The sequence below is a fragment of the Ipomoea triloba genome, chromosome 3 (assembly GCF_003576645.1).
Source record: "Ipomoea triloba cultivar NCNSP0323 chromosome 3, ASM357664v1".
Classification (NCBI taxonomy): Eukaryota; Viridiplantae; Streptophyta; class Magnoliopsida; order Solanales; family Convolvulaceae; genus Ipomoea; species Ipomoea triloba.
Window position 1 is genome coordinate 15,985,400 of NC_044918.1, and position 9,176 is coordinate 15,994,575.

General features: G+C 35.1%; 1 non-coding gene across 1 annotated transcript; it reads right to left on the reverse strand.

Moving 5' to 3' along the window:
- Nucleotides 1-6,813: 6,813 nt before the first annotated feature.
- Nucleotides 6,814-6,920, reverse strand: LOC116014548. The gene has a single exon (XR_004097417.1). It is a non-coding gene; the product is annotated as a small nucleolar RNA R71 (small nucleolar RNA).
- Between the last annotated feature and the right edge of the window lie 2,256 nt (nt 6,921-9,176).

A 9,176-nucleotide genomic window follows, 5' to 3' on the forward strand; every position in this document is an offset into this window, starting at 1 on the left:
TTGGGCTCTTCTTGTACTTACCTCTGGGAGTCAATGTCTAGTTACCAATTTCTCAAGGCCGGTTAATGAAAATTGCATCAACCATAGTCTGTGGACCAAAAATAAAATGTACATTATTTTTGTACTAAAGGTACATTATTTTTGTACTGTAAGTACATTATTTTATGTTACATTATTTTTGTACTGAAGGTACATTATTTGATAAAAATAATGTACTTTTTATTTTTGGTCCACACAGCTGTGTGGACCATGGTCCATGCAATAATTTGCCTGAAAATTACATATAGGAATTTTATTGTAGGTCGAATTTGTAATATTATGGTCAAAAATAAATTATTAGTCTGGCCAATTTGATTGTAGTTATCTTAAATGAAGCTTATTTTAATTATATATGTCGACACGTTTCATCACTTAATTATTTATCGATAACTTTTGCCGTCTCTGAATTTTATTAGGGCTGGATTAACAAAAAAAAAAAAATTATTTTACATACAATTGAATGACTAATAGTGGGATTAGTGGCTACAAACACTATTGGGGAACAAAAATGTTATTTTGCCATAAAAATGTGTTGACTTCTTTAAATTTAACATTTACTGTGACAAAAAGGTGCCATAAATTTAACATTTATTGTTCTATTAATAATAACTTGCATTTTGAGACATGTTTATAACCACAAAAAAAAAAAAAAAAACAAAAAAGTGAATATGTATTTTTTTTCAAAAGGTATTATGAATTGAATTAAACTTTTAAGGTATTTTGAGAGTAAAATTATAAATGTGCACCAATAATAAAAAAAACATAAATGACATTGTAAGTAGTTATTTGGTGGTAGAAAATATATGTAGCGAGACAATAAAATCATAAATGGGCACCAGTTTTTTTTTTAATACGAATGTGAAGCAGTGGCGACAAGGTGGCAGGCAAAACTAATGTATTATGCTATTTCAACCTTCTGTTTGTGTTAAATAAATACTAAAATAAATACCCAATTTGGACAAGCAAAGGCTACCCTAACATTTATGTTCAAACCTACCTCCCCAGGACACTCTGGGAAGAATAATTTCTGGTGGCCAACGTGCATGTTGGTGGAATGGTGGGTGGTGGTAGACTGCTGGCTGCTCCGATCCATATAATATATCTTTAAATTCTCACTGAACTTCTCAATTTAAGACAACAGATAAAATAAATAAAATTCAGCATTTTGCCACTAAAATAATAAATTTTTGTCTTTTCATATATTATAATTTTAACTTGACAAGGATAAGGATAATCCTCACTAGTTTCATGAATTGGGCTATCCCAATCCATGTACAATAGTGGGTTGAACCTAGTCAACCTGTACACAATAACTATGTGCAGCCCAAACTAGATGATTGTGTTGGTCCACTATTGATTTTTTTTTTTTTGTTTGTTTGTTTTTTGACTTTATTCCTTAGGTTACATAAAATTTATAATATAATATGGTATATATTAATTATATTACTTTTTTGAAAGGAAAAACTTAATTCATTAAATCAAACGCAAGACAATCCACAAGGAAAACAGGGGGGTGTCAAACCACTCCCCTTAACCTGACTCAGAATTGGCCTCCCTAGCAACACTATGAGCGGCGCAATTCGCAGATCGCTTAGCAAACCCGAATTCGACATCACTAATCTGGGATGCCAATTCTTTAATATCATCCACAATCAAACCAAAAGAATTATAAAAAGAAGTACTAGACAAGGCGTTAAATAAAAGTAAAGAATCAGTTTCAACATCCACGCTACCCATACCGGTGTCCTTCAACCAGCTTAACGCCTCACGCATGCTAATAGCCTCGACCTCCTTCACATCAAATAAGCCCGCTACCTGCTTATTTTTTGCCGCGAGAAAACGGCCATCTTCGTCCCTTAGAACCCAACCTAGCCCCATCATATTTGTGCCAACATCAAGAGCAGCATCTGTATTTAATTTTAATCTACCACACGCTGGTTTGCTCCATTTTGTTGCATGACGATGCAGACAAGACTGATTTGGCATGTCATTAGCATTTCTCCAACTTGCCAATAAGGAAGCTGCATGATTGATAAGCGCATTTTGTATACTTTAATTTATTATATTTTATTTAATAATTTTTAGTATATAGTTATTTTTTCTTGCTTATTACTATATTATTTCACTTTTTTTATTTACTTTATACTTATCCAATAATTAAAAAATAAATTAATAATATAATGTAGTTTGCAGTTAGTTTAGTATTAATAAATTAGACTGTTTTTTATCTGAGCTTTAAATTATTAAAATATGTTTATTTACGTAAAAAAAAAAAGAGAAAAAAAAAAGTTATTTTACGTCTGGGTCGTTATCCCGTATGCGGCGTATGAAGCTTTCAGATTGACCGGTCAACAACACCGCGAGAAAGAAGATCTGCAACGGCCATGGCGAGCGCATCTCATGATATTCAAACGGCTCGCTAAACCAATATAAATAGAGGCAGGTTGAAGGAGTTACGATGAATCCTTAATCACCGAAACTATCAATTCCTTTCACAAAACCAAGGACTTCCGATCGGTGCAACACTGACGATTTCGGCAGCAGCAATTTTAACCTCGACTTGGATTAATTTGTTTCGGCGGAACGGGCGAAGAAAACTCTGGACGAACCTTGATTTCAATTTGGCGTGGCAATATTTGGAAGCTTGCAAATCCAAGATTGGTACGTGGCAGGAGCTTTTGGTTTTGTTCCCAGGTTTCTTTTTGAATTCTAAGAGCTTAATGGCTATTATGTTGGCAATTATTGTTGAATTCAAGATGTATATTTAATTTTCTTCTTTCTAGGAGCATGAATGTTTTGCCATGAAAATTTTGTAGATTAAGTTTTTGCTTTTGCCAATTAATTTTGCTTTATCTTATGGTTTTGAATTGAGACTAGTTGTGTCGAATTTGGCCAATTCTAAGCATTAATTAGTCTGTTTGAGGGGATTAACTGAGTATAAACTATGCCTGTTAATTCAAGCTCCGTAGGATAAATGAATAAATAATTTAGTTGTCTTATTAAATTGTTTATTTGGTTCATAAACCGGGTATTCCGTAAGTTCTACCTAGCTTAATGGGTTCTAATGGTTTAAATAAACGTCTTAAGCGTATGAACCATTAGAATACGTGACTGAATCTGGACGCCATACGGATTAGTCAGATAATAGTTAGAACGAACCCTAAATTGATTGGCAAGTTGAACTAATCTGCAAAAACTAGTTATGGTAGTTGATTCATGTTCCTAGGTTTTTCCAGCTTGATTGTTATTCGATATTCTGGTTCTGTTTATTTGTTTATTTTCCTAAGATTTGACTCAATTATTTTACATTTGAGTTTATTCTCATCTTTGATATTTGTTTCGAGCATTTTGAATTGTAAGTTCGTTATTTTATTTTTCAAGTCATTAAATTGCATTGTCTAAATTGCATTGTATCAATTCCCTGTGGGTTCGACCCTTGCCTTTGCACACTATCACTACAGTCGACTCGTGCACTTGCGAGGACTATTTAAAATTGTCCATCAATTTTTGGCGCCGTTGCCGGGGAATTATTTATTGTGCAGTTTGTTTTTCCCTTTGCATAATCTTGCTTTCAAAAAAATAAAAAAATAAAAAAATAGTTACTTAATACTTGTTTCTTTGTTTCCAATTTGCTTTTGATCATTCTGCCTGTTTTTTTATTTGTTTGTTTGTTAGTTTATTTGCNAGGATAAGGATAATCCTCACTAGTTTCATGAATTGGGCTATCCCAATCCATGTACAATAGTGGGTTGAACCTAGTCAACCTGTACACAATAACTATGTGCAGCCCAAACTAGATGATTGTGTTGGTCCACTATTGATTTTTTTTTTTTTGTTTGTTTGTTTTTTGACTTTATTCCTTAGGTTACATAAAATTTATAATATAATATGGTATATATTAATTATATTACTTTTTTGAAAGGAAAAACTTAATTCATTAAATCAAACGCAAGACAATCCACAAGGAAAACAGGGGGGTGTCAAACCACTCCCCTTAACCTGACTCAGAATTGGCCTCCCTAGCAACACTATGAGCGGCGCAATTCGCAGATCGCTTAGCAAACCCGAATTCGACATCACTAATCTGGGATGCCAATTCTTTAATATCATCCACAATCAAACCAAAAGAATTATAAAAAGAAGTACTAGACAAGGCGTTAAATAAAAGTAAAGAATCAGTTTCAACATCCACGCTACCCATACCGGTGTCCTTCAACCAGCTTAACGCCTCACGCATGCTAATAGCCTCGACCTCCTTCACATCAAATAAGCCCGCTACCTGCTTATTTTTTGCCGCGAGAAAACGGCCATCTTCGTCCCTTAGAACCCAACCTAGCCCCATCATATTTGTGCCAACATCAAGAGCAGCATCTGTATTTAATTTTAATCTACCACACGCTGGTTTGCTCCATTTTGTTGCATGACGATGCAGACAAGACTGATTTGGCATGTCATTAGCATTTCTCCAACTTGCCAATAAGGAAGCTGCATGATTGATAAGCGCATTTTGTATACTTTAATTTATTATATTTTATTTAATAATTTTTAGTATATAGTTATTTTTTCTTGCTTATTACTATATTATTTCACTTTTTTTATTTACTTTATACTTATCCAATAATTAAAAAATAAATTAATAATATAATGTAGTTTGCAGTTAGTTTAGTATTAATAAATTAGACTGTTTTTTATCTGAGCTTTAAATTATTAAAATATGTTTATTTACGTAAAAAAAAAAAGAGAAAAAAAAAAGTTATTTTACGTCTGGGTCGTTATCCCGTATGCGGCGTATGAAGCTTTCAGATTGACCGGTCAACAACACCGCGAGAAAGAAGATCTGCAACGGCCATGGCGAGCGCATCTCATGATATTCAAACGGCTCGCTAAACCAATATAAATAGAGGCAGGTTGAAGGAGTTACGATGAATCCTTAATCACCGAAACTATCAATTCCTTTCACAAAACCAAGGACTTCCGATCGGTGCAACACTGACGATTTCGGCAGCAGCAATTTTAACCTCGACTTGGATTAATTTGTTTCGGCGGAACGGGCGAAGAAAACTCTGGACGAACCTTGATTTCAATTTGGCGTGGCAATATTTGGAAGCTTGCAAATCCAAGATTGGTACGTGGCAGGAGCTTTTGGTTTTGTTCCCAGGTTTCTTTTTGAATTCTAAGAGCTTAATGGCTATTATGTTGGCAATTATTGTTGAATTCAAGATGTATATTTAATTTTCTTCTTTCTAGGAGCATGAATGTTTTGCCATGAAAATTTTGTAGATTAAGTTTTTGCTTTTGCCAATTAATTTTGCTTTATCTTATGGTTTTGAATTGAGACTAGTTGTGTCGAATTTGGCCAATTCTAAGCATTAATTAGTCTGTTTGAGGGGATTAACTGAGTATAAACTATGCCTGTTAATTCAAGCTCCGTAGGATAAATGAATAAATAATTTAGTTGTCTTATTAAATTGTTTATTTGGTTCATAAACCGGGTATTCCGTAAGTTCTACCTAGCTTAATGGGTTCTAATGGTTTAAATAAACGTCTTAAGCGTATGAACCATTAGAATACGTGACTGAATCTGGACGCCATACGGATTAGTCAGATAATAGTTAGAACGAACCCTAAATTGATTGGCAAGTTGAACTAATCTGCAAAAACTAGTTATGGTAGTTGATTCATGTTCCTAGGTTTTTCCAGCTTGATTGTTATTCGATATTCTGGTTCTGTTTATTTGTTTATTTTCCTAAGATTTGACTCAATTATTTTACATTTGAGTTTATTCTCATCTTTGATATTTGTTTCGAGCATTTTGAATTGTAAGTTCGTTATTTTATTTTTCAAGTCATTAAATTGCATTGTCTAAATTGCATTGTATCAATTCCCTGTGGGTTCGACCCTTGCCTTTGCACACTATCACTACAGTCGACTCGTGCACTTGCGAGGACTATTTAAAATTGTCCATCAATTTTTGGCGCCGTTGCCGGGGAATTATTTATTGTGCAGTTTGTTTTTCCCTTTGCATAATCTTGCTTTCAAAAAAATAAAAAAATAAAAAAATAGTTACTTAATACTTGTTTCTTTGTTTCCAATTTGCTTTTGATCATTCTGCCTGTTTTTTTATTTGTTTGTTTGTTAGTTTATTTCATTCTGCCTGTTTTTTTATTTGTTTGTTTGTTAGTTTATTTGCGTTTTTATTTTATGCAAGGTCGTCGTTCTTTAAAACCTACACTATTGCCTTTGGTGCAAGGTCGTCGTTCTTTAAAACCTACACTATTGCCTTTGGTCGACAACATTGATAAGAAAAAGAAAAAGAAAAAGCCTTTACCTTTTGAAAATTCTAATCCTAAACCACAAAAAACAACCACAACCATGGATGCACTTCCTCAACCACCTCAACCAAACCCTCAACCCAACCCCAGGCTAATGAAAGACTTTGGTAGGCCCCAAGTAGGAGCTTCACCTTCTTGTATAGTGCTTACTGATGCAGCCAGGAATTATGAGTTAAAAACGGTCCACTACAACCAGTTGCCGTCTTTTCACGGTTCAGCAAGCGAAGATGCCCTTACCTTTATCCGGGATTTCTACGGGATAGTCCAACACTTCCCGTTGAATGACTTGACTGAGGATGCACTGAGGATGAGGTGTTTTCCATACACCTTGAAAGATGCTGCAAAGACATGGTTCATGTCTCTCACACCAGGATCTCTTCGGACATGGCCGGAGGTGTATAACAAGTTTATCAGTAAGTTCTATTCTCATGCAAAAACTGCTGAGCTAAGAAGAAAAATTGCGACATTTTCACAAGCTGATGGTGAACCGTTCCATGAGGCATGGGAGAGGTTCAAAATGCTACTCATTCAATGCCCTCATCATGGCTACCCATTGGAGCTTCAAAATCAAACATTCTATGATGGTTTGACTCAAACCAGCCAATCAATGGTTGACAATGCGGCTGGAGGTGCCATGGGAGAAAAAACGGCGGAGGAAACTTTAACATTGTATGAAATGCTAGGGGCAAACTCCCAACAAAAGAGTATAAGGGGACGGACACAAGGTATGTATGAAGTTAACTCAAATACGGGGTTGGAAATTCAGGTGTCTGAGCTAGCAAAACAAGTGAAGAGCATGTGTTCTATGATGGGTATACAGCAAAATAATGCATTTATGATTGATGAAAGTGATTGTGAGCAGGCCAATGCAATGAATAGTTTTAATCAAAGGCCTAGAAACGACCCGTATTCTAATTCTTACAATCCGGGTTGGAAAAATCACCCTAATTTTTCTTGGAGTAATAATCAAAATAATTTTCAACCAGTTGCTCCTCAACCAAAAAAATCGTCTTGGGAGGATTCTTTGAATACTTTTATACAGACCTGCAATAGACAGCAAGAAGCGAACGATCAACGCTTCCAACAGACAGAGGCATCACTTGCTAAAACTGAGGCTTCACTTGCCAGAAATGAAGCTTCCATGAGAAAATTGGAAGTCCAAGTGGGACAAATCGCCGAAGCTCTACAAGGCCATGTGCCAGGTAAGTTGCCTAGTCAACCTGAAGAAGCTAAGATTATGACTGTTCTAAGAAGTGGTAAAGTTATTGAAAATAATGTGAAGGGAAATACCACTTGTAAACAATCTGAAATAGTTGAAAATTTGAATGTTGATAATGAAGTCAATAAGGATGAACCCAAATTGCATAAATCTAATGATCCTTATGTGCCCCCTAAACCGTATGTTCCTCCCGTTCCATTTCCTGGTAGATTGAAAAATTCAAAATTTGATAGATCATTTGCTGAGATTTATGACTTGTTGTCAAAAGTGAATGTGAATTTGCCTTTGTTAGACATGATTAAAAATATGCCTGCCTATGCTAAGTTTTTAAAAGAGTTGAACACTAGAAAGCGTAGGTATGAACATAATGAAAAAGTCTTTATGTCTAAAACTGTAAGTGCTGTTTTGCAAACTGACTTGCCCCCAAAATTAGAAGACCCCGGTAGTTTCATAATAACTATTACAGTGGGGAATTCTAAGAAAGAAAAGGCAATGCTTGATTTAGGGGCAAGCATTAACTTGATGCCATATTCTGTCTACTTGCAGTTGGGTCTGGATAGATTAAAACCTACTACAATGTCCCTAGAGCTTGCTGATCGCTCTGTTAGATATCCTAGGGGCATTGTAGAAGATGTTTTGGTCCAAGTTGATAAACTAATAATTCCTGCCGACTTTGTTGTTTTAGACATAAATAAAAAGTGCAATCATGAGCAGGACATGCCTATTTTGCTTGGCCGACCTTTTATGGCCACAGCAAAAACAATGATTGATGTTCAAAATGGAAAATTAACCATGACTGTCCTAGATGAAACTGTTGAATTTTCCATTTTGAAATCAATGAAATTGCCTGAAAACAATAATAATCATTGCTTTGCTGTAGACATTTTAGATTCCATAATTTCTGCTGAGTTTTTAGATGAATCTCCGTTGAAGGTCGAAACTGATGAAGAGGAACCTAATCAAAGCCCAATAAAAGAGGGGGGTGTTGAAGGATGTTCACTCGCAGACTGTCTGGAGCAAATCAAAGAAAAACACCATCCCTCAGTTGAAGCTGACGTTCCGCCCAAGCTGGAATTAAAACCGCTTCCTAGTTCTTTAAAATATGCTTTCTTAGGTCCAAATAATACTTATCCTGTAATAATTGCCTCTAACCTTTCACAGGAACAAGAAACAAAATTGCTTGATGTATTAAAAAAATATAAAAGTGCAATTGGTTGGACAGTAGGAGATATTAAAGGAATAAGTCCAATGGTTTGTATGCATCGGATCTTACTTGAAGAAGGAGCAACCCCTGTCCGTCAACCTCAGCGCAGGCTAAATCCGAATATGAAGGAGGTTGTACGTGCAGAAGTCCTAAAGTTGTTGGACTCAGGTATTATTTATCCAATTTCAGATAGTAAATGGGTAAGTCCAGTTCATGTAGTGCCAAAAAAATCTGGAATTACTGTTGTTACTAATGAAAAAAATGAGTTAATCCCAACTAGAACAGTAACTGGGTGGCGTATGTGCATAGATTACAGAAAATTGAATGCTGCCACTAAAAAAGATCATTTTCCTTTGCCCTTTATTGACCAAATGTTAGAAAG